A 27209-nucleotide genomic window follows, 5' to 3' on the forward strand; every position below is an offset into this window, starting at 1 on the left:
TCTGTTCCTTCTTAATAAAGCCTTCTGTTATCTATAATGTCAAGTTCAAGTTCTTCAACCTGGAATTCAAGGGCCTATGTAATCTGTCCCATTCCATTTATAGGACAATAGGGTAATCACATTTATTTGGAGTAATTTAGGAATACTTCGGTGATCTTTAAAAGAGTGGGGGACATGGTACATGGTCCCCTGATATTTTACACATAGTAGATTCTTAATAAATGCATATTGGTTGACTGATTGACACAATAGTAAAGAAAAACACTGTTCTGGATTTTTTTTAAGTACTGTTATGGGGTGGTTAGGTGGCGCAGTGAATAGAGCACCGGCCCTGGAGTCAGGAGTACCCAAATTCAAATCCGGCCTCAGACACTTAACAAAAAACTAGCCATATGACCTTGGGCAAGTCACTTAACCCCAATTGCCCTCCCAAAAAAAGGCAAAAAAAAGTACTGTAAGCCAATGAGCCCAACTTCAATTCCTGGACAAATTCTGGAAGATGTTATTGAAGAGATGGTCAATGACTATCTAGCAAACAAAATGACAATCACCAAGAACCATGCTCACTTCTTCAAGAAGAGGTCATGTCAGGTACTGTTCATTGAACTGTGATATAGTCCACCATTCTGGAAAACAAGTTGGAATTTTGTGACAAAAGTTATGAATCTATGTCCTTTGTGTTAAAAATCTGCCACAGGGCATATATCCCAAAAGGAAATACAGAAAAAGTTTCCATATCTATCAAAATATTCATAGCAGTGTTTCATATGGTTGTACAAAAAAAAATGGGAGCAAATTGAGTACCCATTGGTTAGGGAATGACTGAGTTAACTATATTAAAAATATGTATTAATGAAATATTATTGTATTCTAAAAAAAATATGAAGGATTCAGAAATACCTGGAAAGGTATGCATGAACTGAAGCACAATGAATAAAGTAGAACCAGGAGAATGGTATATACAATGGCTTTGGTCATATATGAGAAAGCAACAGCAAAAAAGCAACTAAACTCAAATTGCAATGGCCATCTTGGTCACAAAGAGATTACAAAAAATACTTCTCTTGGTAAAGAGGCAGAAAATTATGGATGTGTAATGTTGTGTACATTGGCAGAATCAGTAGATTTGCCAGTTGGTTTTAGAGAACTGGGGCTTTTTTGTCTGTTTTGTTTTTGTTACAAGGGAGGCAAGTACAATGAAAAAAAAAGATATTGCCAAGAAATAATTAAGGTGCAAAATTCCCCCAAAAAATCAGTCAAAATTTAAAAATTAAATTAAATTTTAAATTTTAAAAATTTAATTTGAAAAAGATACAGACAAATATAATAAAACAGATGATGTCAGAATAAAATCATTTTTGACAGGTCTATCAGACTGGTACATGAGGGAAATGTTGAAAATACATTTTGAAATCTTTCAAGCATTACTTTTGGACAAAATGGAAGGATATAGGCTAGATGGTAGTAAATTGGATGGATTTAGAAATGGTTCAATGACCAAATCCAAAGAGAAGTTGTAAAATAAATAGTAGATGCCAATATAAAATGAAGTCTCTAGTGGAGTGCCTGAGGGATCTGTAGTTGGCCCTGTCTTGGTTTCCAATTACAGATGAAAGTGGCTTCTCCAAAATTACCAATGATCTCTCAATTGTCGGATCCAGTGTTCTTTTCTCAATCATCATACTCAATCTCCTTGCAGCATTCTACACTGCCAACCCCCCTTTTCTCCTGTATACTTTCTCTACTCTGAGTTTTCAACCCTGCTCTCTCTTGGTTTTCTTCCTGACCATCTTCTTTGCTGAATCATCAGCTATGTCCTCCTGCTTCCTAACTATGGATATACTCTTGAGTTTTTATCCTGTTCCCTCCTTTCTTCTCTCTCTCCACTTTCTCTTTGGTGACCTCATCATTTCCCATAGGTTCAATGATTATTTTTATGTATATGACTCCCAGATCTAAATATATAACCCTGGTCTTTCTTTTGAGCTCCCACATCATCGACTGTCTATTAGATATTTTAAACTGAATGTCCAAATACATATTAGGCATTGCAAACTCTATATATCCCAAATAGAACTCCCCCCCAACATATTTCTTTTCTAAATTTTCCTATTTCTGGCATAGGCATCATCATCATAATCATCATCATCCTTCCAGTCTACCAGGTTCACAACTTTGGAATCACTCTCAATTCCTCACACTCTCCTCTCACATATTCAATTTGCTTCCATATATCTTTAGTTCTACCTCCATCTATATCTCTTGCATTTGTCCCCTCTTCTTCTCTCATTCCACCACTACCCTAGTTCAGTACTTCATCCCCCTAACCTGAACTATTGCAAAAGCCTTTAATGTGGTCTCCCTGCCTCATTAATTCCTTCTCCAATCTATTCTCCATAGAACCGCCAAAGTGATGTCTTGAAAACTAACATGTAACCACACTGTTCTTCTGCTCAGTTACTTCCAGTGGCTCCTTATTGTTTCTAGGATCAAATCCAAACTCCTAAGACCTTATATAACCTGGCTTCTAAGCAGCTAGGTGACACAGTGAATAGAGCACTGAACCTGAAGTCTGAAAGACCTGACTTCAAATGTAAACTTAGATGCTGACAAGTTGTGTTTCCCTGGGCAAGTCACTTAACCCCTGTATGCATCATTTTCCTCCTCTGTAATATGTGGATAATATCACTAACCTCCAAGAGTTGTTGTAAGTAAGATAATATTTGTAAACTATTTCACAAATCTTAAAGTGTTACATAACTGCTAGCTCTGGTTATTCTCACTGTTACTATTATTACCTTTCTATCCTTATTTCACATTACTTCCATTCAAAGATTCTACTATCCAGCCAAATTAGTCTTCTTATTATGTCTCACAGATGACATTCCTTCTCCAATATTCATTCACAGGCTTTCCCCTTTATAGCTAAAACTACACCTAGAATGTAAGCCTTCCTTCTGCATGCCTGTTAGAATTCTTTTAAGGCTCAGCTTAAATACTACCTCTTACATGATGCCTTTCCTGATCCCTCTCCCCCAACTTTTATTGCCTTCCTACCATCTCTCTATCTACGTTCATATATGTGTGTGTGCCTATATACACTTATATGCCATATATACTTATATCTACGCATGTTGTCTCTCTAATAGAATGTAAGCTTCTTGAGGGAAGGGCTATTTGTTTTTTGTACTTTTATATATACCCAGCACCTTGGACAGCACCTAGCACATAGAGGGAACACTAGATAGACTTAAAGACGAACAATATGCTTATAAAATTTTCAGATGACACAAAACCGGGAAGAAAAACCTGATCTACTGGATGACAATCAGGACCAAAAAATATATTGACAGATGAAGACATTAGATTGAAACTAAGAAGTTGAAATTTAATGAGGAAATTTGTCAAATTTTTATGCTTGGGTTCAAAGAATCATCACAACTGTGAGTTGGAGGAGATGTAGCTAGAGAGAAGTTGGGTGGAAAAAGACCTACTGGTTTTAGTTGTCTACAAGCTCAATGTGAGTAAATAGTAGTACACAATAGCTGAAAAGCAAAATCCATCTTAGGCCATTTTAATAAAAGTATAGTGCCCAGAGTAGGGGAGGTGATAGTCCTGTGGTACTCTAACCTGGTGGAACCACATCTAGTTTCCTGTTTCTGATTCTGAACAGTACATGTTGTAAGACACATTATCAAACTTGGGAGTATTTGGAGTAGGGTGACCACAATTATAAAAGAACTCAGAACTACTATGCCCTACAAGTACCTGTTGAAAGAACTGATCCTATTTATCCTATGGTAGAAAATCCTTAGTGGGGAGTTGTGATTCCAATATCCAAATACCTGGAGGGTCTTCATGGAGAAAAAGTAGAATAATTCTGTGTCCCTAGTCATGAGAAATTATTGGTAGGTAGGTGTCAGCTAACTTCAAGGCAAAACTTCCTAGCAATCAGAACTGCCCAACAATGGAATGGGCAATCTCAGAGAATACTAAATTCCCCATCACTAGACATGAGCAAAGACTGAATAATTTCCAGTCAGGGATATTGGAAATGAGATTCATATGTCAGTTGAAGTGAGAATAGATGTCCTTTAAGAACCCTTCCAATTCAAATCTTTGATTCTGTAATAATGACATTTCTACAGGAATTGACAAGGCATTGCCCCTTGCTTCTTGCAGATAATAAGCATTTGTTGAATTAATACCAAAAAATTTTGTGAATTATTTCTTTTAAAATATATTTTTTCTCATTAAATATTTTCCAATTGCATTAGAAAAATTTAACATTCATTGTTTAAAATTTTGAGTTCCAAATTCTCTTCCTCTCTCTTATCCTTATATGCATTGTTTCTGTTTGATCTTCTCGTGTGGCAGATAGGGCAAGTAGGTTCATTACCCCACTTTACAGACTTAATGAAGAGGGAAAGTGATTTGCCCATGGTAATAAGGGTGTCTGTGATTTGTATTTCATGCCTGTAGATATACAAATGTATCTATAATCTCATCAATGTGGATGGTCCTTCCTCCCTACCCCCAACAATGCAAATTGAAATGCATTCATGCCGACCCATCCTGCACACTAGATTCCCCAAAGTTCCACTGAGCATGCCAGAACTTTTCCTCAGTTTCTCTTGATACTTAGAGGATACTAGCACTCTACAGACTGTCTGTTTTTATCCTCTGCTCTTGCCACATGATCATGCGATTTCCTTTTTTTGACCATGTAATTCTTTGTTAAAATTCTTTACTCTGGCTCTTGTTTATACATCTTTATTTGTTATTGTTTACAGGCAGTTCACCTACCACCAGTCTCCTGAGGGAGAATCATTTTTAATTCTTTTGAAACTATAATGGTCCATGACTTGCAGCAGTAGTGTCAGAATATTGGTACACTTGTTTCAGGGAAAATTTGAGGAGATATAGGATCATAGATTTATGGAAGAATGGGGCTTTTGAGGTTATCTAGTCCAATCCTCTATTTTTGCATTTGAGAAATTGAGGCTCTACATATGGGACGTGCCAAAAGTTTCATAGGCTCTACCTATGGGATTTACAGATAGATAATTAGATCAGACAGACAGACAGAGAGACAGGTAGATGATAGATACATAGATAGATAGATAGATAGATAGATAGATAGATAGATAGATAGATAGATAGATAGATAGATAGATAGGTAGGTAGGTAGATAGATAATTATATCGATAGGCAAACTCTGAAGGTTGTCTACTTGAATGTCAAAATCTGCCTAATACACATTATTCATGCACTTGTTTTTTCCTGTGTGGATAGTTATGCCAAACTCTTTTTGAATCTCATCCATGAGATTCTATAATGTTCTAGAACTTGATGCAAGTCATCCACAAATGTGAGTGTGTAGAGGACCTCACCATCCACAAGGAATCCCTCTTCAAGTTGAACACTTTATGTGAAATCTTGCATGACAGTGGCAAACATATGTTAGTGAGCACATATCTCCTTGTTTTATGCTTCACTCTTTAAGAGGGCAATTGAACAAAGTTTTCTTTAGGTTAGATCTTTGAAGGAATCTCCAATAATGTTGATATATGGAAGAAGACCCTTCATTGGAAGAGAACCTTTGGGGCAGTGTTTGCTTTTCCAAACCAAATATTTTTATAGTCAACAAACAATAAACAGAAAAATATTATATTCTCAGTCAATTGTCTGATGGTAAAGATGCAAACTACATCTAATATTCTCATCTATTATTAATGTATGTGGTGATTATTCTCATATTTTTAATAGATGGGAAAGTAGGCATTTAGGTCAGTAGTTGTTGATGTTTTTTTAGTCACTTTATTTTGGTATTAATAAGGCTCAAGATTTTTCCCTGCCTTTAGTGGCTTCCCCTCCTTCAAACACCCTTAGAATCACTCCTTCAATTCACTCAATATTATGTTGACTCCATTACTTATTTCTTCTGTTTATTCTTGGCCTAATCCAGATGTTTTCCCCATATGTATTCTCTTTAGTTTCCTACTATTGGTTTGTCTGGGTCTCTTTCATTTCCATGTGTAATGGCTCTGTTGTCCTTGATGGTAAATTACTAAAGAGATGAATTGTAAAAAAAAAAAAAACCTTCTAAAAAGGGGGAATTTCTCTTGTGCTATAGGAATTCTTAGAATTTATTTCTCACATTTTTTATTCTATTTATTTTTTTTAGTTTTTAATTTTCAATATTCATTTCCACAAGATTTTGAGCTACAAATTTTCTCCCTGTCTTTCCCCCAACCCCCACCCAAAGATGGCAAGCATACTGAATACCTTGTCCCACAATCTGCCCTCCCCTATATTCCCCCATTTCACCCCACCACCCCCTTACTTTTTCATAGGGCAAGATGCATTTTCATGCCCCATTGCCTGTATATCTTATTTCTCAACTGCTTGTAAAATAATTTTTAACATTTGTTTTTAAAACTTTAAGTTCCAGATTCTCTCCCTTCTTCCTTCCTCACCCAACCCTACTAGGAAGACAAGCAATTCAATATAGGTTATACATGTGTAGTTATGCAAAACATTTCCATAGTAGTCATGTTGTGAAAAACTAACTATATTTACCTCCATCCTATCCCACCCCCCATTTATTCTATTTTCGCCTTTGACCCCATCCCATTTCAAAAGTGTTTGCTTCTAACTACCCTCCTCTCCATCTGTCCTCCCTTCTATCATCCCCCCTCTTCTCCCCTTCCCCCCTACTTTCCTTAGTGTAATATACCCAATTGAGTGTGTATGTTATTCCCTCCTTAATCCAAATCCAATGAGAATAAAGTTGACTCATTCCCTTTCACCTTCCTGCTCTTTCCTTCCATTGTAACAGCTTTCTCTTGCCTCTTTTAAGTGAGATAATTTACCTTATTCTATCTCTCCCTTTCTCCTTCTCCCAATATATTCCTCTCTCACCTCTTAATTTTATTTTTTTAGATATCATCCCCTCATATTCAACTCATCCTGTGCCCTCTGTCTATGTATACACGTACACACACACATCCATATACATATATACACCCACCTATACATATATATGTATGTATACATTTATATATGTATATATTCCCTTCAACTATCCTCATACTGAGAAAAGTCTCATGAGTTACAAATATCATCTTTCCATGTAGAAATGTTAATAGTTCAACTTTCATAAGTTCCTTATGATTTCTCTTTCCTGTTTATCTTTTCATGCTTCTCTTGTTTCTTGTTTTTGAAAGCCAAATTTTCTTTTCAGTTCTGGTCTTTTCATCAAGAATGCTTGAAAATCCTCTATTTCATTGAATATCCATATTTTCCCCTGAAGTATCATACTCAGTTTTGCTGGGTAGGTGATTCTTGCTTTTAATTCTAGCTTCTTTGACCTCCATATTCCAAGCCCTTTGATCCCTTAATGTAGAAGATCTTCTGTTATCCTGATTTTGTTTCCACAATACTCAAATTGTTTCTTCCCCAACAGCTTGTAATATTTTCTCCTTGACCTGGGAACTCTGGAATTTGGTTATAATATTCCTTAGAGTTTTCTTTTTGGGATCTTTTTCAAGAGGCAATTGGTGAATTCTTTCAATTACTATTTTGCCCTCTGGTTCTAGAATATCAGGGCAGTTTTCCTTAATAATTTCTTGAAAGATGGTGTCTAGGCTTTTTTTTATCATGGCTTTAAGGTAGTCCAATAATTTTTTTATTTTTAAAATTTTTATTCAGAAATTTAACTAATTTAATTGTCATCATAAGCATTAGACAAGAAAATTCTAGAAAACATGTTAACAGCAAATGTTTGATATAATTCAAAATTTAGAGAGAAGGTATAAATGGGGTGTTCAGGAAGGACTAGCATCTCTGGTGTAAGGGCTTACTGAGCACTTTTCAGCACTGCTTATCTACCTTTGTTGTCTGCCTGCTGTTAAACTCTCACCGGTGCCTCCAAAAAGCTGTAGTTTGTGCTGTGGCCACACTGTAAATTGTCTCAGCAAATGGGCTCAAGTAGGTTAAGGGTACTGACAAGCCTCATGCTTCAGTGAGTTAAGGGATGGGGAGAGGAGGAGGGAGGCTTCTGCCTGCAAAGATTTCCCCAGTGGAGTAGGTAGATGAGAATAATTTGTTGCAATAGCCATGAAGGCAGCTAAAGCAAGCACTGTGAAGGGCATAGAGCTTGGTCAGACATCAAAGACACCAAGATATCTACTGCATCCATCACCAGCCATCTTGACATTTGTCTTGACACTGGACTTTGATGAAGCTTTTCAAGGCTGCTGTATCACAGCTGATGACAGCAGGGGAGAGGACTGGGTTGTCGGCTGCCTTCACAATTCACATGTCCACTTCTCATGCTTCTCTTGCTTCTTGTATCTGAATGTCAAATTTTCTATTCAACTCTGGTTTTTTCAGCAAGAATGCTTGAAAGTCCTCTATTCCACTGAATGACTATATTTTCCCCTGAAACATGATACTCAGTTTTGCTGGGTAGGTGACTCTTGGTTTTAATCCCAGCTCCTTTGCCCTCCAGAATATCATATTCCAAGCCCTTCAATCCCTCAGTGTAGACGCTGCCAGATCCTGGGTTATCCTGATTGTGTTTCCACAATATTAAAATTGTTTCTTCCTGGCTGCTTGTAATATTCTCTCCTTAATCTGGGAATTCTGGAACCTGGCTATAATATTCCTAGGAGTTTTCTTTTTGGGATCTTTTTCAGGAGGTGATCGGTGGATTCTTTCAACCTCTATTTTGCCCTCTGGTACTAAAACATCAGGGCAGTTTTCTTTGAGAACTTCCTGGAGGATGCTTTCTAGGTTCTTACTTTGATCATGGCTTTCAGGTAGTCCAATAATTTTAAAATGATCTCTCCTGGATCTATTTTCCAGGTCAGTGGTTTTTCCCATGAGATATTTCACATTGCCTTCTATTCTTTCATTTGTTTGGATGTGTTTAACAGCATCTTGATTTCTCATAAAGTCATTAGCTTCCATTTGCTCCAATCTAATTCTGAAGCAATGATTCTCCTCATTGAGCTTTTGAGATTCTTTTTCCATCTGGCAAATTCGACTTTTTAAGGCATTCTTCTCCTCATTGCCTTTTTGAGCCTCCTTTGCCATTTGAGTCAGTCTGTTTTTTAAGGTATTATTTTCCTCAGTCAGGCTGTTGACTCTCATTTCATAATTTTCTTGCATTGTTCTCATTTCTCTTCCCAATTTTTCCTCTACTTCTCTTATCTGCTTCTTAAGGTCCTCTATGGCCTGTAATCAGCTTGTATTTTCCTTTGAAGCTTTTGGTGCAGGAGTTCTGACTTCACTGTCTTCCTTCTGTTCCATGCTTTGCTCATTTTTGTCCCCAAAATAGGAATGTAATGTTGGAATCTTCTGTCTGCTTTGTTTCCTTTGCCTGCTCATTTTGCCACTCAATTACTTGACTTTTGGTCTTTTTGCCACAGTATGATACTGCCTCCAGACAGGGGAGCTTTCGTCCCAAACGCTGGGGTTTTCTCAGCTGCCAAGTATTAGATGGGTGCCCTCTCTGAGGTCTCCACAGGCTCTGGCAAGCTGGACACACACCCCAGGACCTCCACCCTAGACTGCAATCCAGATCCAAGCAGGTTAAGGCAAGAGCGATTACCCCTCAGACTGGTGCTTGGTCCCCCTACACTCTGCAGGCCAGGAGCTAAAGCTGCCACATGGCTCTGGCTGGCTGTGCTGGCCTCTCAGTGGCTTCTCGCCCTGGGGGTAAAAGCCACACACTCCCACTTACTGGTCCCAAAGTCCAGACTGCTCTGGCCTCTCGCTTTGTCCTTCGCATCTATGTGTTGATAAATCTGGAAACTGCCACAGCTGCTGCTGATCTGGAGTCTCTCTGGCCGAGGCTGGTCAAGCCCGCCCTGGGGCTAAAGCCTCAGCGTGGCGCTGGGCTTGGCTCCCAGAGGACTGTGCTGTATTCCTGCTGGCATGCCGGGCTGTCCTCAGTGGGAGGTTAGCTTCTCTGTGTCATTTTGTGGGTTCTGCAGCTCCTCCAATAATTTTTAAATTATCTCTCCTGGATCTATTTTCCAGGTCAGTGGTTTTTCCAATGAGATATTTCACATTGCCTTTTATTTTTTCATTCATTTGGATCTGTTTTATAGTATCTTGATTTCTCATAAAGTTATTAGCTTCCATTTGCTCCAATCCAAATTTGAAGGAATTATTCTCTTCAGCGAGTTTTTGAAATTCCTTTTCCATCGGACAATTTGGCTTTTTAAAGCATTCTTCTCCTCAGTTGTTTTTTTGGCCTCTTTTGCCATTGGGTTAATCTATTTTTTAGGGTGTTATTTTCTTCAGTATTTTCAGAGTCTCCTTTAGCAGACTTGTTTTCATGATTTTCTTACATAATTCTTGCATCATTCTCATTTCTCTTCCCAGTTTTTCCTCTACTTCTCTTACTTGATTTTCAAAATACTTCTTGAGCTCCTGCAACCTGTTGCAATGTTGCAATGGCCTGCAACCAGTTCATATTTTTCTTGGAGGTTTTTGATGCAGGAGTTTTGACTTTGCTGTCTTCTTCTGGTTCTATGTTTTGATCATCTTTGTCATCAAAATATGATTCTAGGGGCAGCTAGGTAGTGCAGTGAATAGAGCACTGGCCCTGGAGTCAAGAGGACCTGAGTTCAAATCTGGCCTCAGACACTTAACACAAAAACTAGCCCTGTGACCTTGGACAAGTCACTTAACCCCAATTGTCCCTACAAAAAAGCAAACAAACAAACAAAATATATGATTCTATAGTTTGATTATGATTCCTCTGTTTGCTCATCTTGCCAGTCAATTACTTGACTGTTGAGCTCTTTGCCACAGTAGAACTCTGCTTCCGGAGTGGAGAGTGCTGTGTCCCAAATTTCTGGGGTTTTGCACAGCTGTTGTCAGAGCTTATTCTGGGCACCCACCTTGGAACTGTGAGAATTCTCTCTCCATAGTCTCAACAAGCTCTACCATGCCTGCACTCCTTACCCCAGGACTGCCACCCAAGACTGCAACCCAGATCCAAGCAGGACAAAGCAAGAGAATCCCACTTCAGTGTCAGCAAAGAGATTCCTACAATTGCCCTCTTGATAGTCCCTTGGTCCCCCCATGATCTGTAGACCTGGAGCTCAGGAGGCAGCAACCACAGACAGCTACTGAAGCTGCTGCCACCTCCATCACCTCAGGGGGCAGGGGCCAGACCACTCTCTTCTCTCACCCAGGATCAACTGAGTTCCCCACTGACCTTTTACTTCTCTTTGGCATTTATGGGTTGAGAAGTCTGGAAACCACCACAGCTGCCAGTTATTCACTCTCCTGAAGTCTGCTCTGGCTGGTCTGTGCTGGTGATCTGGGCCAGCCTGGTTCACACAGGGCTGTACTCAGCTCCCAGTCCAGTGCAATAGACCCTTCCTGTCGGCCTACCAGGCTGACTTTAGCAGAACATTTGTTTCTCTCTGTCATTTTGTGGGTTCTGTAGCTCTAAAATTTGTTTAGAGTCATTTTTTATAGGCATTGGAGGTAGTTGGAGTGGAAGCTCAAGCAAGTTCCTGCTTTTATTCCACCATCTTGGCTCTGCCCCTCATTTCTCACTTTTTTTTTTAACTTAAGAGAATATGTTTTGACTCCACCCACAGACCATTAGTACTTAGGTACAAGCTAGTTGGCCAAGTTAAATGTGTGGGCTTGCGGCCACTAGAATGGCCTTTTCCCTCTGTAGAAATCATAAAACCATAGGTTTAGAACAGGAAAGGATCATCTCTTCCAACCTATCATTTTACAGATGAAGAAATTGAGGTGCTAAGTGAGAAACTAAGAACCTAAGAGTTGACAACGATCACTTTACAAGTAGTAAAGTCACAGAGGTAAGATTTGAATGCAGGTTCATTCTTCCCACTACATGAGGAGTCTCAAATATAGTCTAGGAGCACAAGCAGCCTGCTAAACTTTCCAGTGCCCACTAGAACCAAATTAAAATGTAATTGAGAAATGTTTAGCAAAATAAATAAAAATACAACATAAGTAATGATTTGTTATTTTCTTTTTTTTTAAGCAATTGGGGTTAAGTAACTTGCTCAAGGTTACATGGCCAGTTATTATTTTTTTGTGTGGGTGCCAAGTATCTGAAGCCAGAACCAATCCTGGATCTCCCGACACCAGGGCCTGCGCTCTTACTCACTGCGCCGCCTGGCCGCCCCCTGATTTGTTATTTTCTAAATACCCATCACACAAGCATCCATTCTATGTGAATTTGACACCACTGAATTAAAACATGAAAACTAAGGAACCATACACATACTATCCCCAAAAAGATTACAATAAATTTTTCCAGTAATGTTGGAAGAGCTGAAGATCCTTACCAAAATGTGTCTCCAGCCCCTACCCCACAGAGCTATTGTAAGGATCAAATAAGATAATATCTGTAATGTCCCTGGCACATACTAGGAGCTATATAAATATTTACTCCCTTTCCCCCTTCCCCTTGCCTTTGGCAACCTGCAGTCCCCTCTCTTTTTCTTTTTCATGAGCACTGCCACTACCATTCCCTCCCTGATTTCCAGTGCCCTCAGATTTCCCTTAGTCACACTGACCTTTCAGGGCAGGGCCAAATGCTCTACATTTTTCCTAACCCTGTCCATCAAAACAGAGCTGTCCTTGGTCCTATCTTGTAAGGTCCCTTATAACTGCAGAGACAGAAGACTGTGCAATAGGAAGGCCTCTGGCTAGACATTTAAGAACCCCGGGTTTAATTCTAGACCAGTTACAAAACAGCTATATGAGCTAAGTCACTTTACCTCTCGGACCTCAGTTTACGTTTCTGTAAGAAAAGGAGGTTGGAGAAGATGACCACTAAAACTCTTTTTAACCCTGAGGTAGTATGTTCTAAGTTTTTCTACCAATGAATTAGCTGAGGACTGAGAATGCTCTGAAAACTAAGAGCTAAGAGAGAAAAGAGAAAGCTAAGAGAATTGATGGGTTTGTGTTCTAAAATCTCTTGGGGCATTAACATTCTATGGTTCTTTTATTCTAAGGTTCCTTCTGCCTCTGACATTATAGGATCCTGTGACAAGAACTAATGTGAACATTTAATTCTAGTGGAGGTATTACATTTAATAGAGATAGTCCCATTTTAACAGCAGTCTTCAGTACCATAATTTGATTCAGCAAACATTTATTAAATGACCACTGGTGGAAAGAAAATATTCCCTTAGTGGTAAGAATTTCAAGTCCTCAAGGCAGACCAGTTGGGGACATTCTTTTGGCAAACACAACCACTGGTCTGCACATGCAAAATCATAACATATTAGAGATACAAGGGACCTTAGCATTTTCTAGCCAAACCTCTCACCCTGGGTAAGAATCCCCTCTACAATATATCTGACAGGTGGTCAACCAGACTCTGCTTGCATGCTTCCAGAGATTGGGAGCTCACTAACACATCCTACATTTACAGCTGGCCCTGTGTATAAGCAGCCTGTCACTTGGAAAGAAGCTGCCACTATGCTCCCTGAAAGATCCATAATATCAATCATTCATTAAACATTCATTCAACAGACATTTTATTTAACATTTACTATTTGCAAGCCCTTATTCTTGTGCTGGTTATAGAAAGGCAAAAATATTGCCAATCTTCACAGAGTTCAAAGTCTAGGTGAAGAGAAATAAATGCTCTGGAATCAACATCTCAGAATTTGATGTCACCTTATCCAAAATATAACTAAACAGAAATCTGCTCTACACAATTCTTGGCACATAGTAGGTGCTTAATAAATGTTTATTGATTGACTGGACATCCAGCCTTTGCTTGAAGGTCTCCACTAAGCAGAAAACCATGACCTCAAAGGGAGCCAGTTCAACTTTTGTATAGATCTAATTGTGAGGAAACTTTTTCTTTATATTGTCTCTGTGACTTTCATCTGTTTCCCCACGTTCTGACTTCTACATTCAAGAAGGTTATGGCTCCTCCCTCTTTTATATGGTAGGCCTTCGAATATTTAAAGACAACTATAATGTATCTCCTAAGTCTTTTCTTATCTGGGCTAACGTTCCCAGTTACATGAAATGATAATCCTATGCCACGGAGTGTTCCATCTTTTCTCTCCATTCTACTCATCCTCTTTTGGATATGCTTGGTGACGCTCTTCCAAAAATGTCACATCTAGGACAGAACAGGGTGTGCTCAGATTAGTGTGGATTGCACCAGGATTCTCTTCTGCTTCATCCCATATACTCAGCTTCTATTCATGCAGCCCAAGATCATATTAACTAATTTGGATACCCTCATACTCTGACACTTAGTGAATTTGCAGTCTACCAAAATTTCCAAATATTTTTCCCATAAAATGTGGTCTAACCAGACCTTCCTTACCCTCCACTTTTATCATTTGTGTTTCGGTCAAGGTATGGAACTTTACATTTACATTTGTTCTTATCAAGTGTCGTATTATTTGATTTAGCTCGTTATTTTACCTATAAATATATTGGGATTCTGATTCTTTTATCCTAAACCTTTTTTGATACCATCTAAAATACCTTCTGAACCATCCAGAAAGGATTCAGTAGAGTTTTAATGTCAAATACATTTTACAATATTCCAACTCTGAAAATTGGGGGTTCACAGATGCTATATAGGGCAAAACTCTGTTGCAAAGAATATTCATTTAGCTAGAAAGCCAACCTTCCCAGGTACATTAGGCAAAAGGTAATTTATTGTATAAGTCAAGAGCAAATTATTGTATAAGTCGGTCCTCAGCTAATTCAGGAGTAGAAAAGCCCTTAGAACATACCACCATAGCATATCAGGGTTAAAAAGAGCTTTAGAGGTCATCTTCTCCAGCCTCCTCTTCTTACAGACACATAAACTGAGGTCCAGAAAGTAAAGTGACTTACCTCATATAGCTATTTTGTAGTTGATCTAGAATTAAACCCAGGGCTATAAGTCAAGTCTTCTGTGTAAAATTGAAAACATTTGGAAACAAACCATTTTTCAAAGTCAATATGGTATGGGTCCATACCAGGTTACAAATGCCATTCTTAGAGTCATAAAATATTAGAGTAAGGAAGAGCATTAAATCATAGAAACTAGAAAGGACATTACAAATCATTTAACCCAGTGTCTCATTTTACAGGGGGAGAAATTGAAGTACAGAGTAGTTATCCAAATCCTGTCTCTGACACTTTTTAGCTGTGTGACCCTGGTCAAGTCCCTTAAGTCCAGTCTTGTAGGCAACTTTCTAAGACTGTAAGTTGCAAAGAAAGTATCAAAGCAAAGTGATAGAGGTTCCTTATCTGGGAGTTTCTGTAGCCAGTGAAATCAAAGGTCCAGTTCCTGTCCCTTTTCTTGTCCTTTTCCTCCTCCTCCTCTTCCTTCTCCTCCTCTCCTCCTCATCTTCCTCCTCTTCCCTCTCCTCCATCATCATCATCATTAATATTAGGGACTCCTTGTGCTAATTTCTCATGTATCTGGGTTATTACCCTTGCCCAGAAAATCTAGGCACTTTATAATGTGGCAGCACCAACGAGTTTGTTGTTACCAAACTCCACCTAGTAAGTAAGCTCCTCGTAGTAAGCTCACCATTCATAAAGCTCAAAGAAATGAAAATTGACCAAAGTAAAGAACTAGAACTCACAGTCAAACTCATAGAAAGAAGCAATGCCCGCCCATGAGCAGCTCTCCCCAGGAGCCTCCATGGCCTCAATCTTTATAGTCATAGCTTGGGCAGAGAGGCTCCCAGTGGGTGTGGTCTACAGTGTAGTTTCTTGGTATGTTTGTCTTCTGAGAATTTACACCCCAGCAGGTGTCACTAATAGGTGTCACTAGAGAGCTAATATTTCTCATCTGCATTGCGTACTTTGGGCCTCTGCCTGCAGTTCTCCGCAAGTGGCACCTGGTGTCCTCAGCAGCAAAGCTCCATAGGTGAGGGAGGAGACCAGTTCCATAGCTGGAGAGTAAGGGAGGGGATACTTTAGAGTTATGTTCATGGGAGACACTTAGGTGCAGTTCAATTTGTATTCATTTCATTTTTATAGATGAGGAAGCTGAGTCTTAAAGAGGTTAAGTGACTTGACCATGGTTATAAACATAGCTAGCAAATTTTGCAGCCAGGATTTGAACCTATAACTCCTAACTCCAGTTTTAATGTTCTTTACATCCCTCAACCTGCTCCCTCTCAGAAAAGAACCTCTATGTTCCTGAGGAGGGTACTGATTTCCTCTATACCCAAGACTTTCCAGCTATAATCATTTCATTGACAAGTATTTATTAAGTATTGCACAGAAGTCTTATAGGGCTAGCATGAGGTACCATTCCTTCCCTCTAAGAATTTATAGCTGAGTTGTGAAGAAAAGGCATGAATTCACTCACTACCCACCTGGACTATTTCAATAATTTCTTAACAGATCTTTCCAGACTATATTCTCTCTCCCTTCCAAACCATACCTTCTAGCCAGATTAATCTTTATGCATGTGTCTGATCAAGATTTTTTCCACCTTTCTGCTTCAAACTTCTCATTTCTTTGAGGACACCCTAACTCTAATTTCCCTTTTGAGGGAAATTAATTGGTCACAAGAATTATCCTGACATAACCAACTCAGTTTAAAGAGAAGAGAATTAAAAAGATGATTTTTCTATCTCCAGGGAAGTCCCTTCTCATAGGACAAAGTTTTAATCAGCAGAGTTAGAGACTTTCTGTTATAGTTGGTCTACTATGACTTGGGAATAACTGTAATGACAGATCTCTTCCAAAAGGAACTTTATGTAGTCATCACAATTTCATCTGATCACAGAAGAGAATAGATGGACAATCATCTCCTATTCCTGGAAGCCCTGCTTCTCTCTTTGTATAGTCAAAAATTTCATTAGTTTGACTGGCAGCCACATTATACCATTAAAGGGTATTGAGTTTATATTCCACTACAATCCCCAGATCTTTTATCTTTTATAAAAAAAAAAAAGTCAAATGTATTCCATCTCATAACTTGTGAAATTGATTTTTTTAAACTGATGTATAATGCTTCACATTTGTCCTTATTAAATTTCAGCATTTATGCTTCTTAAAGTTCTTCCTTGGACACTAAGAAATTAGCTCGGCATAAATATACTCACAGAGTATATTTTTGAGAAGTTGGGCTTGAACTCAAGTCTTTGAAGTCAGCCCTTGACACATACCAGTTGCCTCTGGCAACTTGCTAAAACAGTAATTGTTATTGATCTACATTGGCAGACAGCGTTTTCCCACTGGGAAGTCCCTTCATCAATGAAACCACATTTCTAGATCCCCTATCCCTACACACACACACACACACACACACACACAGAGAAAAGTTTATCTTACATGAGTTCAATTTAATTCAATAAACATTTATTATGCTTGTATGTTTCCATTTACTATTCTCTATACCTAAGTTTCTTCTTCTGAAAAATAGTAGAAAGGGAAACTAGACTGGGTTTCTCAGAGATTCAATCTCCACTGACCAATCACTGTTTAAGGTTGACCAGGATGATTTGGTGTTCTCAACCACTGACATGACCCTCTTCCTCAGAAATGCCCTGGAATCATTGGGTAAGAAATAGGTCTAGTCAACATCTCTTTCTCCCTAACTAAGAGTAAGAAAAATAGATTACAAAAGGTTTATTTAAACTTATCACTCTCCCATTTGCAAAGGCTTCCTCCCAATGGCCTTGAGGGATAGGCAGTATTGTAATTTCCATTTTAAAGTTGAGAAAGCAAAGTCAGAGAAAGGAAGGAACTTTCAACATTGCTAAAGTCAAATAACCATTAAGTATCTGAGGTTTCCAAACCTGTCTCCTCTTTCTGTCTAGTTTTCCTCTCACTATATTATTGTACTTTTTTTTTTTTTTTTGGAAAAGGGGTTGAAATTTTGTAAAACAAGGGCTTGGACTAGACCAGTATTGATAAACTCAGGTAGAAACAGGGGTCATTAAACTGCACTTAAAGATTCTCATGGGTACATATTGACTAAAAAAAAAATTACCACATATTAACATATTTTGTTTATTTTGTTAATTTCCGAATTACATTTTAATCTGTTTGGGCCTTACTCAAGAGAGTTATGGGCTGGTTTGACAGTGTGTTTGACATCTCTGAACTACATAGTTATCTCTGGCTATAATCTGATTTGATTAAATCAGCTTTGCCACCTGTGAGCCACCCTTAAAATTAGTCATAACTTCCTTCATTCTTCTCTTTTGCCACATAGTAAGAATGTCAAGATTTCCTCCAATAGTATGCTCACTCATTGATTGCTGGACAAAGATCTTGCATTTGAAATGTCACTAGTCAAATTAAAGTTAAATTTAATTAATGAATAGTCTAAAAATTCTGTGATTCTTCTGCCCTTTTTCCAACACTGTCACCATAACTAAAGAAGCAAATGGGTCAGAAGCACACAGGATGGAGGATTGCTTTATATTTTTCTTTATTGCATGGGTTACTGTGGCCAACTGGTATGCCAGGTGCCTAACCTTTTGGTGATAAGTCCCACCATGTTTAATTAGGCTAGTCCTTGGGAACCAGATTCAGTCTGTTGCTACTTGGTACCTTTATAGCATGGTAGAGCTTGCCATCCTGTGTCATAGCCTTAGGAACACAGGGCCACCCAATACCACAATGAGACATCAGAATAAGATTTTTGTAAAAAACATACTTCATTTGATCTTGATAATCAGAGGTCATCAAAAGAAGTTACTAGCTCTTGTATCACAGAAAGAAATTTGTATGATTCCAACATATTCATGGAAAATATTGTGTTGGAAGAAAATATTTCATTCTTCTGAATTAAGTATTTTATTAAATGGTTAGCAAATAAGTAGAGGAGTCTTATATTCTCCACACTATTTCATTCAATTGTGTGACCATAAAGATACAGTTGATTATATAATATAGTTTGTGAAACCCTGCCTTCTTTCTTTCAAGAGGTGGGAGACTATGGGTATGAGCTCATTTTATGTATTGGTTGGTTTTGTTGAATTGTTGTTTGATTGTTTTTCATTTGTATTCTTTGTTATAAATGATGGTTTGTAGGGTGGGGGATTAGGAAAAGAGGTAGTTGGAAATGAAGATGATATCAAACAAAAAGATCACTTTTTAAAAAAACTAACGCTGACCCAAACCTTGACCCCTGCCAAAACCTGCTTATTCCCTTTTCATGTGTTCAAAAATTATGGGCTTACTGTAAATTATTCTCACTAAAACTTTGTGGAGATGTAAAAGTAGGCACATATGGCATGTTATTGATATTTTCTTGCCTCTTTTCAGTAATAATTAAGTTTGATTATTTTTTCCCCCTTGCTTTCATTTTCCTTCCCCCTTTAAGACTCAAAGTTGTGTCATCTTCAGCAATGACCTCAGTATATATTTGGTCTAGTTCAACTATTCTTGTTGTTGTTCAGTTGTTTGAGTCATGCCCATCTATGTCCAAAATGTCCAGCTCATTTTACAGATGAGGAAACTGAGGCAGAGAGGATTAAGTGACTTGCCCAAGGTCACACAGACAGTAAGTGTCTGAGGCCACATTTGAACTGAGGAAGAGGCGTCTTCCAGACTCCAGGCCCAGCACTTGATCCACTGTACCACCTAGCTGCCCCCAAGCTCTCCTTACCATCTTTGTTTTTAGTTTCTATTTCCAAATGTAGCACACAGAGAGTAGAGATGTTGAGTCCAAATGTGATAAATGCACTGTGACTGATGGTAAAGGAATTTGTTACAAAAAATCTATACAGATCTTTTACATTTTTCAAATGTTTGTTGTCCTCCTTCCAAAATGCCTTTGGGATGACTTTGCTTAATGAGATTGGTCTCCAGACTTCAAGATTTCTCATTGTATGAGGTAATATGGCTCATAATCCTTGACCATCCTTTGTCATAAGATTTTGAAACACTTTATATTAAAAAGTAGTATTGCTTTAAGACATCATAGCTTTCTTCTTCTCAAGGAGAACAAATGTTTGCTTACTGATGTAGTTTATAGCCTGCTTTGGTCTCCCCATCTTGATTAATTTACATAACTTCAACTTCTTTAGGAAATAGTTATAATCTATATCATGTACATCTCTCTGTCTCTGTCTCTGTCACTGTCTGTCTCTCTCTCTCTCTGTGTCTCTCTGTCTCTCTGTCTTTCTCTCTCTCTGTCTTTCTGTCTCTCTGTCTCTCTCTCTCTCTGTGTCTTTCTGTCTCTGTCTCTCTCTCTGTCTCTCTGTGTCTCTCTGTCTCTCTCTCTGTCTCTCTGTCTCTGTCTCTGTCTCTCTGTCTCTGTCTCTCTGTCTCTCTGTCTCTCTCTCTCTCTGTCTCTCTCTGTCTCTCTCTCCTTCTTCCTCTCTCCCCCCCCCCATTAACAGTTCATTTACAAATCAGAAGGGTGGAGTTGTTTTCATTATACTAAGGTTTGGCTTTTTTTTTTTACTTTTTCTTTTCTACTGATTTTTGTATTATATTTTATTTTTACATTAGAAATCAGTGGTTAGATAATATAAGGCTGATACAAGAATGAGTCCATATAAGAAACAGTAATTTCCCATCTGTTAAAAATATATATATATATTTTTTTGTTCTTTGTTGTTTACCACATTCAGTGGCTCCTGATTCCTTTCTAAAAAGAAAGCATTCATGATACACAGGTATGAGCCATTTTTTCCTGATAATTTAGCCTTCAGACTCTCATTTCCTTTTCATGATTCACGTTTTCCATTTCATCATCCTCCCCGTTATTAATTAACAACAATTAGTAATAGCTGACATTGCTATAGTGCCTTAAAGTTGCTAAACACATTATTCACATCATTTTACTGAATAGTCACAATATCCCTGTGACATAGTTACTGTAGACATTATTGTCCTCATTTTACAGATGAGGAAATAGACTTAGAATCTGTTAATTGTATACGCAGAAAGTACAAATGGTTGGATTTGAAACTAGATCTTGTTGGCTCCAAGTCCAGTGCTCGTTGCAGTATGTATTGGCTCTTGTCAAGAAAGGATCACATATGGAATCCTCAAGATAAGTTTACAAAACACTGATCAGATTTCCTCTTAAGGTTTACGCTCTGCTTTGCCGCCCAAGTAGTACAAGCCATTCATAGACTACTTTTGTCTTTTTTTTTTTTATAATTTTCCATGTATTTTAAATTATATTTTTGGTAATCATTAAAAATTACCTCCTCTTCCTTTCCCCACCCCTAAAATTGAGAATAAAAGAAAAGCTAAAACCTCTGTTAAAAAAACATGTATAGTCAAACAAAACAAACTTCTTCACTAATCATTTTTTTTTTTAGCATATATGTCTCATTCTTTACTCTTTCACTTCTGAGGATGCGGGTAGTAGCATTAGTCCTATGGAATTGTGGTTGGTCATCATGCTGATCAGCATTCCTAATTCATTCAAAGTTATTTGTCTTTACATTATTGTGGTAATTGTATAAATTGTTTTCCTGGTTTTATTAATCTCATTCTGTATCATTTCATACAATTCTTCCCAGGTTTTTCTGAAACCCTTCCCTTCATCATTTCTTACAGCATAATAGTGTTATATATAACACTATATATCATAACTTTTTCAACCATTCCCCAGTTGGTAGAAACTCCCTCGGATTCCTATCCTTCACCACCTCAAAAAAGAACTATAAATATTTTTGCATATCCTTAGTGTGAGTTGGTTTTGCTTAGCACTCATCTCTCACTTAATAGTGAGAAATTCCTCTAATTCCCCCTTCTCCTTTCTCTCTTTTCCCTCCTGTTTCCCTGTTGAATAAAATGTATTTCTGTATCCAGCTGTGCTTGTGGGTCCGTACATTCTTGCATACTTGACCAGTTCAAATGAGACTGAGGTTCAAGTGTCAGCTACTTCCCCTCCTCCCTGATTGGATAGATATCTACTTTTACACTCATGGGTGTATGGTTGTTCAAGGAGGCCTCGCCCCTCTGGTGTGAGGGCTTGCTGAGCCCTTTTCAGGGCTGCTCATTCACCTTTGGTGTCCACCTGGCACCCAGCTCTCATCTGTGGCTCCAAGAAGCCATAGCATGTGAGGTGGCCACACCCCAGTAAAACCTTCTCAGCAGATGGGCTAAATGAGACTGATGGTAACAGACAGGCCACAAACCCACTGGTGAGTTAGAGGGATGTATACCCCAAGCATTTGAAGACTTCCACCAGTGGAATGGGAGGATGAGAACAATTTGTTCCAATGGCCATGAAGGTGACTGAAGCAGGCAAGGTAGAGTGCTTAGAGCTTGGTCAAACATAGAAGGTGCCAAAACCATTCACTGCATCCTAGGACATGACTAGTCATTGTGACTTTTGTCTTGTCACTGGACTTATATGATTCTGGAAGGCAACTCGGCCTCATTTAAATCCAGCAGCACCAATCAAGACATCGCCCTGTGATATCATTGTTCCTCTTTGAAACCAAAGAATAAACAACAACTTGTACACCTTGATTATATTTGATAATTATATCTAATATTCCTCTCTCCCCACACACACTGTGTATTCCTTTTCTCTTCTCTTTCTATTATTTTCTTAAGATTATCAACGCATGACAGAACCACTCCCAGACCTTGTCTAACTAGACTCTTTCTGTGACCCCTGATAATAACAGATTGATTTAAAGAGAACATGTGTATTATCTCCTCATATTTTAATGTAAGTAGCGTGTCCCTCATCATTGCTGTCCTACTTTGGGCAACCTCATAAGCATTTTCTTAGCAAAGATCCTGGAGTGGTTTGCCATTTCCTTCTTCAGTTTATTTTATGGATGAGGAAACTGAGACAAACAGAATTAAGTGACTTGCCCAGGGTCACCCAGCTAGTAAGTATCTGAGGCTAGATTTAAACAGAGCTCTTCCTAACAGCTCCAGGCCTGGTATTCTATCCACTGTGCCACCTAGCTACCCTCATTTAGGTTTAACTTTACATATTTCTCTTGACTTTTGTGTTTGAACTTCAACGTTTCTGTGCAGCTCTAGTCTATTTTCCACCCAGTAGCATTATACTCAGTTTTACTATATATGGCTATAAGCCTGTATCTTTTGTCTTCCAAGATCCCTACTCTTTTTTCTTTCTTTCTTTCTTTTTTTCCTTTTTGGAAGGGGGAAGGCAGAGCAATTGGGATTAAGTGACTTGTCCAAGGTCACATGACTAGTAAGTATGCCAAGTGTCTGAGGCGGAACTTGAACTCAGGTACTCCTGATTCTAGGGCCAGTGCTATATTCACTGCGCCACCTAGCTGCCCCTAAGATCCCTACTTTTTTTATAGTAATAGTTATTAAATCATGTGTGATCCTACTTGATACTTGAATTCTTTCTAACCATTTGTAGACTTTTTTCTTTGGCCTGAAAGCTCTTAATTTTGGCAATAATGTTCCTAGGAGTTTTCATTTTGGAGTTTCTTTCTACCTTACCTCTTAGTTCTTAAAAGATCTGGACAGTTTTCTTTTAAGATTTCTTGAAATTTGATGTCTAGGATCTTTTTTTTTTGTAATGGTATTCAAATTATTCTTTTTTATCTTTATTATCTATTTTCCAGGTCAGTGGTTTTGCTGTAAGATACCTTGTTTTTTTCAGACTTTTGAGTTTGTTTTAATCTTTCTTGTTTCATGGAATCACTGGACTCTTTTGGTCCATTCTAATTTTTAGGGAGTTTGTTGCTTGGCAAAAGTTTTTCACCTCTTGTACCAAGTTTCTAATTTCCAATTTTTCCTTCAATAATTCTTGTTTCTTTTCCAGTTTTTAAATTTAGCACTCTCATTTATGGGAATTCTTGTTGAACTGATTTCTAAGATTTGTTTTTCTTTGAGGTTTTGCATCAAAATATTTTGGAGTATTCTCTTTTCCTGGGTTTGTGTTTGAACATCTCTGTCACAGTTGCTTTTTATGGTGGAAACTTTTTTTGTCTACTCATTTATCCAACCTACTTCCTAACTTTGGACTTCATGTAAATGCTGGCATCTGCTGGGCATTTTTGGAGAAAAGGACTAGGCTGGTACTGCTGATATTTTCTTGGGGTGTTGAGTGTTAGGTTATTCCAACATCTTAGGGGCAGCTCATAGGAACCTGAAGTCTTTCAGGACTCTCAAAGTGATCTGATCTGGGGCAAATTCTATTCACTGCCCTCCTTCTCGAACTCTGCAAGTTCTTAACCTGAATTTGGGTTTGAGCAATAGTAGACTGGAGCTAGACTAAACCATGATCAGACAAATGAGAACAGTAACAGAACTGCAGATATCCCTTTAGTCTGATATTCCTGTTCTCATTATTTCTCTATAGGTTTTAGACTAGGCTAGAAGCTGGAACTAGCACCTTGGTCTGCTCCTGGGATGCTGCTGCTTGCTTCTGAGCTCCCTTCTCTTTCATTATACTGCTCCTTACTCTGGAACACAGCTCCTAGGCAGGAGCATGCACGCTCTTCAGTCTGTCCTGGATTTGTGACCCAGAACTGGGTAGTGAGCAGCAAAGCTGCCAGTTGGCATCTGTTCCCAAAACCTGTACTCCAGGTCCTTTATGGGTTGAGAATCTCCTCTTGCTCAGGTACACAGACTTTCTCTGCACTGGAGTGCTTATGCAGCCCCAAGATTCTAATCAAACTCCTTTCCTATTCTCTCTGTCCATGTCAACATGGACTAGAAAAAGTGACTCACTGTTACTTTTTTTCTTGAATTTTTCCCATCAGGATTTGATCTAGTGCATTTTCTAGATCTCTTTAGAGGAGTTGGAGAGAGCTTCACTATATTCTTGTTACTCAAGCTCAATGAGGAGAATCATTGCTTCAGAATTAGATTGGAGCAAATGGAAGCTAATGACTTTATGAGAAATCAAGATGCTGTTAAACAGATCCAAACAAATGAAAGAATAGAAGGCAATGTGAAATATCTCATGGGAAAAACCACTGACCTAGAAAATAGATCCAGGAGAGATCATTTTAAAATTATTGGACTACCTGAAAGCCATGACCAAAGTAAGAACCTAGAAAGCATCCTCCAGGAAGTTCTCAAAGAAAACTGCCCTGATGTTTTAGTACCAGAGGGCAAAATAGAGGTTGAAAGAATCTACCAATCACCTCCTGAAAAAGATCCCAAAAAGAAAACTCCTAGGAATATTATAGCCAGGTTCTGGAATTCCCAGATTAAGGAGAGAATATTACAAGCAGCCAGGAAGAAACAATTTTAATATTGTGGAAACCCAATCAGGATAACCCGGGATCTGGCAGCATCTACACTGAGGGATCGAAGGGCTTGGAATATGAAAGGAGCTGGGATTAAAACCAAGAGTCACCTACCCAGCAAAACTGAGTATCATGTTTCAGGGGAATACCAAAAAAACTCATCCTTTAAAAAACCAGTATTCTTCAGGTGGAGAAACAAGATGGCATGGTAGGCAGAAAGCCATTCTTAGAGTCAGGAAGACCTGGGTTCCAGTCTTGCCTCTGGCATGGTCTAGCTCTGTGATCTTGGGCCAGTCACTTAATCTCTGAGTTCTCATATTTTGAGTTGCAGAACTCTATTGGTAGAATTTCCTCTAGGAGATCCCTATCCTAGTGAAATTAGAGGTCTGTTCTAAAAAAAAATGTTCTCCAGGTAATGCTCTATGGTTATAAATCATAAATCACCATACTCAACAAATAATCAAAATTACAGTATTACCACTGATGATTCTTATACAAGAAGTGTAGAAAACTTCTAAGAGAAAATGGGTGGTTGATTGGAAAGGTCAGGTAGAAACATTGAGGGAAAGCACAGGTATTGCACTGGTAGGTATGCATGAAATATTAAGAGATCTTGAGAAAGACCTCCAGGGTGTATCCTTTCTGGAAGATGTGGGGGAGTTGGATAAGAATGGTGTAGGATGGGGGAGTGGTTGGATTGCACCATTAGGAGTTTCTTCACTCATGAGATTACAGATCCATTGAATTAATGAGATCTTCTGCCATTCCTGCCCTGCTACTCTGACTTTTAAAGCTGTCCTTAACCTGGTGCCTTCCTACCTTCCTGGGCTTTGTAAACCTTGTTCCCCACCAACACCACCACACATACACACACACACACACACACACACACTTACTCACACACACACTCACACACACACACACTCACACACACACTCACACACACACACACACACACACACACACACACACACAAACACATACTCCAGTGACATCGGGCTCTTTGGTGTTCCTCCAACAAGAAACACCATCTTCCATTTGTGGCATTTTAGTCCCCCGTGCCTGGAACACTTCCTTTTTGCTGCATTCTAAAAAAATAGCATGGTCCTGTAAGAATGATGGCCATGTTAAGCATAGGATTTAAAGTCAGAAACCCTGGTTTGAAATCCTTGCTCCACTATTTATTTTATGTTTAACCTTGGAAGTCATCTTATTTCTCTAATCCTTGGTTTCCTCATCTGCAGAAGGAAGGGGTTGACCTCTTAGGTCCCTTCCAGATCTAATTCTATTATACTCTTATTATAAATAACTTGTTGGTGGCAGAGTCAGCCAACCCCAGAGCAAGGTCTCCTGATCCTCCATCCAGTGATGCTACATTTACTTACTACATTGCACCAGACTGCCTCCATCTGCACTGGTTATTGACAGATCTATTTCATTTTCCACAAATGTGTCAAAAAGAAAAAGCCAAATCACATCCAATGGAAGTGATTCATTACTGAGAAGTTAACGTGATCCTGAATTAAATAAGCCATCTGAATAATGATGCCAGAAACAACAGTCAGGACATTTGGACAATGATAAAAAGGTTTCTTTTTTTTAATTCATTAACATGTGATTTTATTTCCTCTCAGCCCAGACTGAGGGATGAGACAAACCATCTGCCTTATTCATAACAGCTTCTGTTGGACAAACTTAAAAAGAGCAATGGTGTTGGAATCAGACAAAGTTTGTATCAGAACAGAACCGTAGAAGGTTAGAAGTAGGAGGGACCTTAGAATCATAGAACATTGACTATCAGTCAAAGGAGGCCGATAGGCATCCCAGGAAGCATCAAGATCTACATCCTCATTTTACAAATGGGGAAAGTCCCAGAGAGAGGAAGCAGCTTGACCTAAGTCACATAGCTAATGGGAGCAGAGCTAGGAGCTGACCCCCAGGTCTTTTTACTTTACTTTCTTTTTACTTTCCTAGTGGTCTTCTCCCTACTTCCACCAATGACTCCCCCTTTCTCCTTCTCTTGGATGGACCAGTAGCAGG

The 27209-nt window shown here is 38.6% G+C and overlaps 1 protein-coding gene and 1 long non-coding RNA gene across 8 annotated transcripts in view; one reads left to right on the top strand and one right to left on the bottom strand.

The window, feature by feature from the left end:
* Positions 1-27209, top strand: part of LOC138173634 (ena/VASP-like protein) — a 285460-nt gene that overhangs the window by 102720 nt on the left and 155531 nt on the right. The gene's annotated exons all lie outside the window — the stretch shown is intronic.
* Positions 1-27209, bottom strand: part of LOC138173637 (uncharacterized) — a 48893-nt gene that overhangs the window by 16569 nt on the left and 5115 nt on the right. For 2 of the 3 annotated variants that reach the window (XR_011171472.1, XR_011171471.1), the window contains exon 1: positions 15624-15705. The exons of the other annotated variant lie outside the window; for it this stretch is intronic. This is a non-coding gene — a long non-coding RNA (uncharacterized lncRNA). Of the gene's footprint in view, positions 1-15623; positions 15706-27209 lie in introns of those variants that run through there. 3 annotated transcript variants of the gene reach the window in all.

The sequence above is a fragment of the Petaurus breviceps genome, unplaced genomic scaffold (genome assembly GCF_028583685.1).
Source record: "Petaurus breviceps papuanus isolate PSGF00001 unplaced genomic scaffold, PetGlider_PUasm1.0 63, whole genome shotgun sequence".
NCBI classification, from domain to species: Eukaryota; Metazoa; Chordata; class Mammalia; order Diprotodontia; family Petauridae; genus Petaurus; species Petaurus breviceps.